Here is a 10,395-nt window from a genome sequence, read left to right as displayed (position 1 = left end):
CAAAATTGAATAAGTATTTAAATCAATGTGTGTGGCACTGGGAGCAGGTGGGTAAAGTGTCTTGCCCAAGGACACAACGCCAGTGACTGGGATGGCGGAAGCGGGGATCGAACCTGGAACCCTCAAGTTGCTGGCACGGCCGCTCTACCAACCGAACCATATTAAAAGGTGGTTTTAAGTCACAATAACTGCTGATTGGTGGCGACTAGAGATGTCTGATAATATCGGACTGCCGATATTATCGGCCGATAAATGCTTTAAAATGTAATATCGGAAATTACCGGTATCGGTTTCAAAATTATCGGTATCGGTTTAGAAAAGTAAAATGTATGACTTTTTAAAACGCCGCTGTGTACACGGACATAGGGAGAAGTACAGAGCGCCAATAAACCGTAAATCTGTCACATAATCACATAATATCTACGGCTTTTCACACACACAAGTGAATGCAAAGCATACTTGGTCAACAGCCATACAGGTCACACTGAGGGTAGTGTATAAACAACTTTAACACTGTTACAAATATGTGCCACACTGTGAACCCACACCAAACAAGAATGACAAACACATCTAGGGAGAACATCCACACCGTAATACAACAGAACAAATACCCAGAACCCCTTGCAGCACTAACTCTTTTGTGACGCTACAATATACACCATCCGCTACACCCTACCCCCCCCCACCTTAACCCCGCCCACCTCAACCTCCTCATGCTCTCCCTGAGAGAGCATGAGGAGGTTGAGGTGGGCGGGGTTGGGGAGGGCGGGGAGTGTATATTGTAGCGTCCCGGAAGAGTTAGTGCTGCAAGGGGTTCTGGGTATTTGTTCTGTTGTGTTTATGTTGTGTTACGGTGCGGATGTTCTCCCGAAATGTGTTTGTCATTCTTGTTTGTGTGTGGGTTCACAGTGTGGCGCATATTTGTGACAGTGTTAAAGTTGTTTAACACTGATCCCAGTCTGTGGAACGCTCTCCCTGACCACCTGAGTGCACCACAGACTGTGGATGCTTTTAAAAAAGGCTTAAAAACCCTTCTTTTTTTAAAAAAAAGCCTTTTTTTTAATATATATGCATACTAGTCCTAGCTATTTGGCTGTCCCAAATTCCAAGCTGCTGTTTTGAGGCATGTTAAAAAAAATATGCACTTTGTGACTTCAATAATAAATATGGCAGTGCCATGTTGGCATTTTTTTTCCATAATTTGAGTTGATTTATTTTGTAAAACCTTGTTACATTGTTTAATGCATCCAGCGGGGCATCACAACAAAATTAGGCATAATAATGTGTTCATTCCACAACTGTATATATCGGTATCGGTAATTAAGAGTTGGACAATATCGGAATATCCGATATCGGCAAAAAAGCCATTATCGGACATCTCTAGTGGCGACCCAAGACTTTTGCCCAGCCCTACTTCCTGTCCCTCTCCCCACAGGGATGTGCATCCACGCCCTCGCCCTCCAAGTCACATGACAAGGTACAGGACACGCACAAACACACACGGCGTCCCCTCCGTGGGTAATCCAGCACTAATCCCCACCCCCCCCCGCCCAATCAGACGGAGCGAGGGATGACAAGATGAGCGAGCTCGGAGATTTCGGCCCCGGTGCGTTTTTTTTTTTTTACCCGCGGGCTCAGACTTCAAATCCTCCTTTTAACAAAGCCAAGGCCTCGGAAGCCCAAGCGCTGACTATTCCGGGTGCTGTCGCAGCCCGGCCCGCCTGCCCTGGCGCCCTGAGGGACCTCGCATGACTCATACCACCACCAGCGACGAGTGACAGGCGGGTGGAGAGAAAGACTCCCTTTTTTCTTGGCCTTTAAAAGGCTTTGACAAGGACACTTGTGTGTGTGCACACCCAGCTGCTCGTTAGACTCCACAGCCCCAAAACCTTGTCAGAACCTGGGCCGTGGTCATACGTGACATCCCTCGTTCTCCAGTGAAATCAGAGCGTGACGCACATAGCGTGCTCCGGTGATATTTCCCCGTGACTTCCTTAATTATGAAGATTGGCTTTAGGAGCAGGATGTGGAACATTTAGTGAAAGAACCAGCGTCCTCCGCAGTAGACGTTTCGCATAACGGGGCTATTTTTTAGTCCGAAATGTGTATTACTGAAAAAACAAACAAACAAAAAAACATTAAAAGGACTAGGGTTGTACGGTATACCGGTGCTAGTATAGTATCGCGGTACTAATGAATCAAAAATGGTACTATACTGTTCGAAAAGTACCAGTTTGCCTTATTTATTTTTTATAGAGATGTCCGATAATATCGGTCTGCCGATATTATCGGCCGATAAATGCGTTAAAATGTAATATCGGAAATTATCGGTATCGTTTTTTTATTATCAGTATCGGTTTTTTTGTGTGTTTTTTTTTTGTTTTTTTTTATTAAATCCACATAAAAAACACAAGATACACTTACAATTAGTGCACCAACCCAAAAAACCTCCCTCCCCCATTTACACTCATTCACACAAAAGGGTTGTTTCTTTCTGTTATTAATATTCTGGTTCCTACATTATATATCAATATATATCAATACAGTCTGCAAGGGATACAGTCCGTAAGCACACATGATTGTGTCTAATAGTACTAACCTTTAACAGTTAATTTTACAAATTTTCATTAATTACTAGTTTCTATGTAACTGTTTTTATATTGTTGTACTTTCTTTTTTATTCAAGAAAATGTTTTTAATTTATTTATCTTATTTTACTAATTTTTTTAAAAAGTACCTTATCTTCACCATACCTGGTTGTCCAAATTAGGCATAATAATGTGTTAATTCCACGACTGCATATATCGGTTGATATCGGTATCGGTTGATATCGGTATCGGTAATTAAAGAGTTGGACAATATCGGAATATCGGATATCGGCAAAAAGCCATTATCGGACATCCCTAATTGTGTCTATTTTGAGGGGAATATTATTCATCATTTTTTTAGGTCCAGGACTACTGTACTTTCTGGTCTATAAGGCGCACTTAATCAATCAATCAATCAATCAATGTTTATTTATATAGCCCTAAATCACAAGTGTCTCAAAGGGCTGCACAAGCCACAACGACATCCTCGGTTCAGATCCCACATAAGGGCAAGGAAAAACTCAACCCAGTGGGATGTCAATGAGAATGACAATGAGAAACCTTGGAGAGGACCGCAGATGTGGGTGACCCCCCGCCTACATCTAGGGGAGACTGGATGCAATGGGCGTCGAGTGGGTCTCGCATAATATTGTGAAAGTCCAGTCCATACTGGATCTAACATAATCCTAAAATCCTTTCATTTTCTCAAAAATCGACAGTGCACCTTATAACCCGGTGCGCCTAATGTACGGCATAAATCTGGTTGTGCTTACCGACCTCGAAGCAATTTTATTTGGCACATGGTGTAATGATAAGTGTGACCAGTAGATGGCAGTCACACATAAGAGACACATGTAGACTGCAATATGGATAGCTCAGTGGTTAGCACTACTCACTCTCAGTAATAGGACCAGGGTTCGAATCCCTGACGGGTCAATGGGGACCTCACCGCTATTACAGGTTACTTAGAGAACCCTATGAATCAGCGCAATCCTATCTGAAAAAGACCTAGAATCAGTCGGGAACTTACAAAGCTGAGGCTGAAAGAGTCAGCGTTTTGTTCCGGCTCTATACCAGTCTACTGAGACAGGGGTCCTCGATTAGGTTTGTGTAAGGGCCGGGATCTTCTTGCAACCAGACCTAGAGTACCGTATTTTTCGGACAATAAGGCGCACTTAAAATCCTTTCATTATGTCAAAAATCGCCTAATGTACGGAATAATTCTGGTTGTGCTTACCGACCTCGAAGCAATTTTATTTGGTACATGGTGTAATGATAAGTGTGACCAGCAGATGGCAGCCACACATAAGAGACACGTGTAGACTGCAATATGACGGCAGTAAACAACACCAAAAACTTTAAATGTTCCATTGAGAATATAGAACATTACACACGGCGCTCAAAAATCGGTCCAAATGTTTTTAGTACGACTTTGGTAAGCTATGAAGCCACACCACTTGATGGATTGTCGGCGCATTAAACATACGAGTATTATTATAGTACGTGTATAAGGACCGCAAAATGGCACCTATTAGCAGACATTATCTGGCTTTTTTTTTTTTCGCGAAACCAACTTTTTTTTACCTTCTGGTACCTGCTGACGTGTATTTGGGATCTGCATAAGTCCTGAAAATGTGCGCACGTCCGCCATTGTAGTCCGTGCTGACTCCGTAGTCATTAGCTTCTTCTTTTTCTCTATTTTCTTGTTATGGGACGTTCATCCTCCACTGTTGCCATTTCTAATATAAAGTAGTGTAAAGTTCTTACTTATATCTGTCACTAGACTAGCTATGGAATAGCAAAAAAACTACCGGTGTAGTGAGTTTACATTAATCACCCAACAAACTTTAGTTAGAGAGTTCCAGTTGGACGGTTTTGGACCTTTTTGTTGTTTACGGATGAGGAGATGCTGCTCCGTTATTGATTGAAGTAAAGTGTGAATGTCATTAAAACAGTTAGCTCCACCTTTTGACACTTCTTCCACTCCCGTCCTTGCACGCTACACCGCTACAACAAAGATGACGGGGAAAAGACGCTGTCGGAGGTGAGCCACGTAAATAAGACCGCCCACAAAAACGGCGCATCCTGAAGAGACTGTCAGAAAGCGGCTTGAAGGTGATCCGTAAAACATCATCCATGCAACATTTGGACCAAAGAACCACCATTACATGTTATGTAGACCAGTGGTCCCCAACCTTTTTGTAGCTGCGGACTGGTCAACGCTTGAAAATTTGTCCCACGGACCGGTGGGGGTAGGGGGTGTATTTAAAAAAAAAAAATTTTAATTTTTTTTTTTTATTTTATTTTTTTTTAACATAAATAAATACAACCATGTGTGCTTACGGACTGTATCTCTGCAGACTGTATTGATCTATATTGATATATAATGTATATATTGTGTTTTTTATGTTGATTTCATTAAAAAAAAAAAAAAAAAATTTTTTTTTTTTTTTTTTTAATTTCTTGTGCGGCCCGGTGGTTGGGGACCACTGATGTAGACCACAAGCAAGTCTATATATGACCCCTTTAATTCATATGAAAATAGACCTGACTAGACCCGCTCATCAGCAGTGCATCTTTTAATCCGGTGCGCCCTATGGTCCGGAAAATACGGTATTTTGAGGGGAATATTATTCATCGCATTTTTTTAGGTCCAGGACTAATTTTGGCAGCATTCCACTAAAAAGCAGCGTCCTCTACAGTGGACATTTGTGTGTATTGTTCCCATATAAGGCAAGTGTCCCCTCTTTAGGTGGCCTCTCTGTCCAATCAGCACCTACGGCGCACCCCGTACCCTCCAATAGTCCTGCGCAGCTTCCAAGCCAATTAGGAGCGCTAATTCACTTTCATCCAATCAAAGCCCACCGAGGTCGGCCCGAGGGACGGGAAAACACACGTCAAGACCTGTCAATCATTCGTGTGACTTGGCAAATGGAGCTTGCGTGGAGTCTGGACTAAGTTGAAACTACACTATATTGACAAAAGTATTTGGCCACCTGCCTTGACTCACCTATGAACTTGAAGTGCCATACCATTCCTAACCCATAGGGTTCAATATGATGTGGGTCCACCTATTGCATCGATTACATCTTCAACTCTTCTGGGAAGGCTGTCCACAAGGTTGCGGAGTGTGTGTTTATAGGAATTTTCCACCATTCTTCAAAAAAGGTCAGGACTCTGTGCAGGCCAGTCAAGTTCATCCACACCAGACTCTGTCATCCATGTCTTTATGGACCTTGCTTTGTAAACGGTAATGGGTTATACTTGTATAAGTGAAGTGAATTGTATTTATATAGCGCTTTTCTCTAGTGACTCAAAGCGCTTTACATAGTGAAACCCAATATCTAGGTTACATTTAAACCAGTGTGGGTGGCACTGGGAGAAGGTGGGTAAAGTGTCTTGCCCAAGGACACAACGGCAGTGACTAGGATGGCGTAAGCGGGGATCGAACCTGGAACCCTCAAGTTGCTGGCACGGCCGCTCTACCAACCGAGCTATACATAAACAAGTTGAAAAACTTATTCGGGTGTTACCATTTAGTGGTCAATTGTACGGAATATGTACTGTACTGTGTAATCTACTAATAAAAGTTCCAATCAATCAATCAATCAAAACCCATTCACACACTGATGGCGGGAGCTGCCATGCAAGGCCCTAACCACGACCCATCAGGAGCAAGGGTGAAGCGTCTCGCTCTAGGACACAACGGACGTGACGAGGTTGGTAGAAGCTGGGGATCGAACCAGGAACCCTCAGGTTGCTGGCACGGCCATGTTGGGACAATTCCATTCTCCCAACCTTGTGCGAACAGTTTGGAGCGGGCCCCTTCCTCTTCCAACATGACTGTGCACCAGCGCACAAAGCAAGGTCCATAAAGACATGGATGACTGAGTCTGGTGTGGATGAACTTGACTGGCCTGCACAGAGTCCTGACCTGAACACAATAGAACACCTTTGGGATGAATTAGAAATGGAGACTGAGAGTGTGTGACTTAACCAATGCGCTTTTGGAAGAATGGTGGAAAATTCCTATAAACACACACTCCGCAACCTTGTGGACAGCCTTCCCAGGAGAGTTGAAGATGTAATAGCTGCAAAAGGTGGACCACATCATATTGAACCCTATGGGTTAGGAATGGGATGGCACTTCAAGTTCATAGGCAGGTGGCCAAACACTTTTAACAATATAATGTATTTGTCATTGATGACAAGTATTCCTCCAACGCCTTACTCATGTAAATATTCTGGGATGTCATAAAAGGTATGGAGAGGACAAAAAGAAGAAATAGTGTTGTTGTGTAGAATGCATGTTGGCTAGTTGCAAAATGCAGTTTTTTTTGTTTTTTTTACTTGTTCTGCTTTTTCCAGGCGATAAAATGTGATTAGGTTGTTTAAAAGTGACACCCGTCATTGCGTTTGAATTCTCAGAAACGTTTGTTTGCGAGTTCAAATGAAGCATTTTATCAAATTGATCAAGTTAAAAGGCTATCAATAGCGTTTCTCCATTCACGCCCCAGATGGCGACACAAAGGCGGCCGTTGTGCCCGCGGTGTTTGTCGCAGGCGGCTCCGGTCAGCCTGCGACAAACACGGATTGTGGGTTCTTTTTAAAAAAAAAATGTCATATTCAAACCGAGTCAAATGTATGAAAGGAAAAAAAATAATTCCCGGAGGGTCTCTCTTAATAGCACCGCATTAACTTGAATGTTTGTTTGTTTTTAAAAGGCTGGAAGACAAACATGCAGTCAGAGTCATTTGTTGTTGTTGTTCTTTTTCATGATGCTTATTTAATAAAGTGTTGAAATGAAACGCTCCACAGTGGACATGTCTGCCAATTTGTTTGCATCTTTAGTAAATACACTTGAAAAGATTCATTTAAACTGCCTTTAACACTGCAACAAAAATAGCATGTTTTGCCTGTTCCTGCATCTTAAATCCACCATGAACTACAGTATAACCATTTAAAGCTTTCAGAAATGTGTTTTTTTTGTTTGTTTTTTAACATACCTTGTTTATTTTTCTAAAAATATTTTTTACATAATTCACAATTTAGTCTTGTCACTGGGTTTTTACTCAGTCCTCAGTGCAGACAGGGATGTGTACCTTTCATGTGGCACTTTGGTGTGTGTTATTTTGTTGTCTGAGGTCATACATCAGTTTATTTTGTTGTCCGAGGTCACACATCAGTTTATTTTGTTGTTGTTGTGTGAGGTCACACATCAATTTATTTTGTTGTTGTTGTTGTTTCGGTCACACATCGGTTTATTTTGTTGTCCGAGGACATACGTCAATTTATTTTGTTGACTGAGGTCATACATCGGTTTATTTTGTTGTCCGAGGTCACACATCAATTTACTTTGTTGTTGTTGTTTCGATCACACATCAGTTTATTTTGTTGTCCGAGGTCATACGTCAATTTATTTTGTTGTCTGAGGTCATACATCAGTTTATTTTGTTGTCCAAGGTCACACATTAATTTATTTTGTTGTTTCTGTCACACATCAGTTTATTTTGTTGTCCGAGGTCATACGTGAATTTATTTTGTTGTCTGAGGTCATACATCAGTTTATTTTGTTGTCCGAGGTCACACATCAGTTTATTTTGTTGTTGCTGTGTGAGGTCACACATCAATTTACGTTGTTGTTTCGGTCACACATCGGTTTATTTTGTTGTCCGAGGTCATACGTCAATTTATTTTGTTGACTGAGGTCATACATCGGTTTATTTTGTTGTCCGAGGTCACACATCAATTTACTTTGTTGTTGTTGTTTCGATCACACATCGGTTTATTTTGTTGTCCGAGGTCATACGTCAATTTATTTTGTTGTCTGAGGTCATACATCAGTTTATTTTGTTGTCCGAGGTCACACATCAGTTTATGTTGTTGTTGTTGTTGTGTGAGGTCACACATCAATTTATTTTGTTGTCCGAGGTCATACGTCAATTTATTTTGTTGTCTGAGGTCATACATCAGTTTATTTTGTTGTCAAAGGTCACACATCAATTTACTTTGTTGTTGTTGTTTCGGTCACACATCAGTTTATTTTGTTGTCCGAGGTCATACGTCAATTTATTTTGTTGACTGAGGTCATACATCAGTTTATTTTGTTGTCCAAGGTCACACATTAATTTATTTTGTTGTTTCGGTCACACATCAGTTTATTTTGTTGTCCGAGGTCATACGTGAATTTATTTTGTTGTCTGAGGTCATACATCAGTTTATTTTGTTGTCCGAGGTCACACACCAGTTTATTTTGTTGTTGTTGTGTGAGGTCACACATCAATTTACTTTGTTGTTGTTGTTTCGGTCACACATCAGTTTATTTTGTTGTCCGAGGTCATACGTCATTTTATTTTGTTGTCTGAGGTCATACATCAGTTTATTTTGTTGTCCGAGGTCACACATCAGTTTATTTTGTTGTTGTTGTGTGAGGTCACACATCAATTTACTTTGTTGTTGTTGTTTCGGTCACACATCAGTTTATTTTGTTGTCCGAGGTCATACGTCATTTTATTTTGTTGTCTGAGGTCCCACATCAGTTTATTTTGTTGTTGTGTGAGGTCACACATCAGTTTATTTTGCTGTCCGAGGTCACACATCAGTTTATTTTGTTGTTGTTGTGTGAGGTCACACATCAATTTACTTTGTTGTTGTTGTTTCGGTCACACATCAGTTTATTTTGTTGTCCGAGGACATACGTCAATTTACTTTGTTGTTGTTTCGGTCACACATCAGTTTATTTTGTTGTCCGAGGTCATACGTCAATTTATTTTGTTGTCGGAGGTCATAAATCAGTATATTTTGTTGTTGTATGAGGTCACACATCAGTTTAGTTTGTTGTCTGAGGTCATACATCTGTTTATTTTGTTGTCTGAGGCCCCACATCAGTTTATTTTGTTGTCTGAGGCCCCACATCAGTTTATTTTGTTGTCTGAGGTCCCATATCAGTTTATTTTGTTGTTGTGTGAGGTCACACATCAGTTTATTTTGTTGTCCGAGGTCACACATCAGTTTATTTTGTTGTTGTTGTGTGAGGTCACACATCAATTTACTTTGTTGTTGTTGTTGTTTCGGTCACACATCAGTTTATTTTGTTGTCCGAGGACATACGTCAATTTACTTTGTTGTTGTTGTTTCGGTCACACATCAGTTTGTTTTGTTGTCCGAGGTCATACGTCAATTTATTTTGTTGTCGGAGGTCATAAATCAGTTTATTTTGTTGTTGTATGAGGTCACACATCAGTTTAGTTTGTTGTCTGAGGTCATACATCAGTTTATTTTGTTGTTGTTGTGTGAGGTCACACATCAATTTATTTTGTTGTTGTTTCGGTCACACATCAGATTATTTTGTTTTCTGAGGTCATACGTCTGTTTATTTTGTTGCCGGCGGTCATAAATCATTTTATTTTGTTGTCTGAGCTCATACATCAGTTTATTTTGTTGTTGTATGAGGTCACACATCAGTTTACTTTGTTGTCTGAGGTCATACATCTGTTTATTTTGTTGTCTGAGGCCCCACATCAGTTTATTTTGTTGTCTGAGGTCCCACATCAGTTTATTTTGTTGTTGTGTGAGGTCATACATCTGTTTATTTTGTTGTCTGAGGCCCCACATCAGTTTATATTGTTGTCCGAGGTCACACATCAGCTTATTTTGTTGTTGTTTTGTGAGGTCACACATCAATTTACTTTGTTGTTGTTGTTTCGGTCACACATCAGTTTATTTTGTTGTCAGAGGTCATACGTCAATTTATTTTGTTGTCGGAGGTCATAAATCAGTTTATTTTGTTGTTGTATGAGGTCACACA

The sequence above is a fragment of the Entelurus aequoreus genome, linkage group LG20 (genome assembly GCF_033978785.1).
Source record: "Entelurus aequoreus isolate RoL-2023_Sb linkage group LG20, RoL_Eaeq_v1.1, whole genome shotgun sequence".
Classification (NCBI taxonomy): Eukaryota; Metazoa; Chordata; class Actinopteri; order Syngnathiformes; family Syngnathidae; genus Entelurus; species Entelurus aequoreus.
This window is presented reverse-complemented; position numbering follows the sequence as displayed.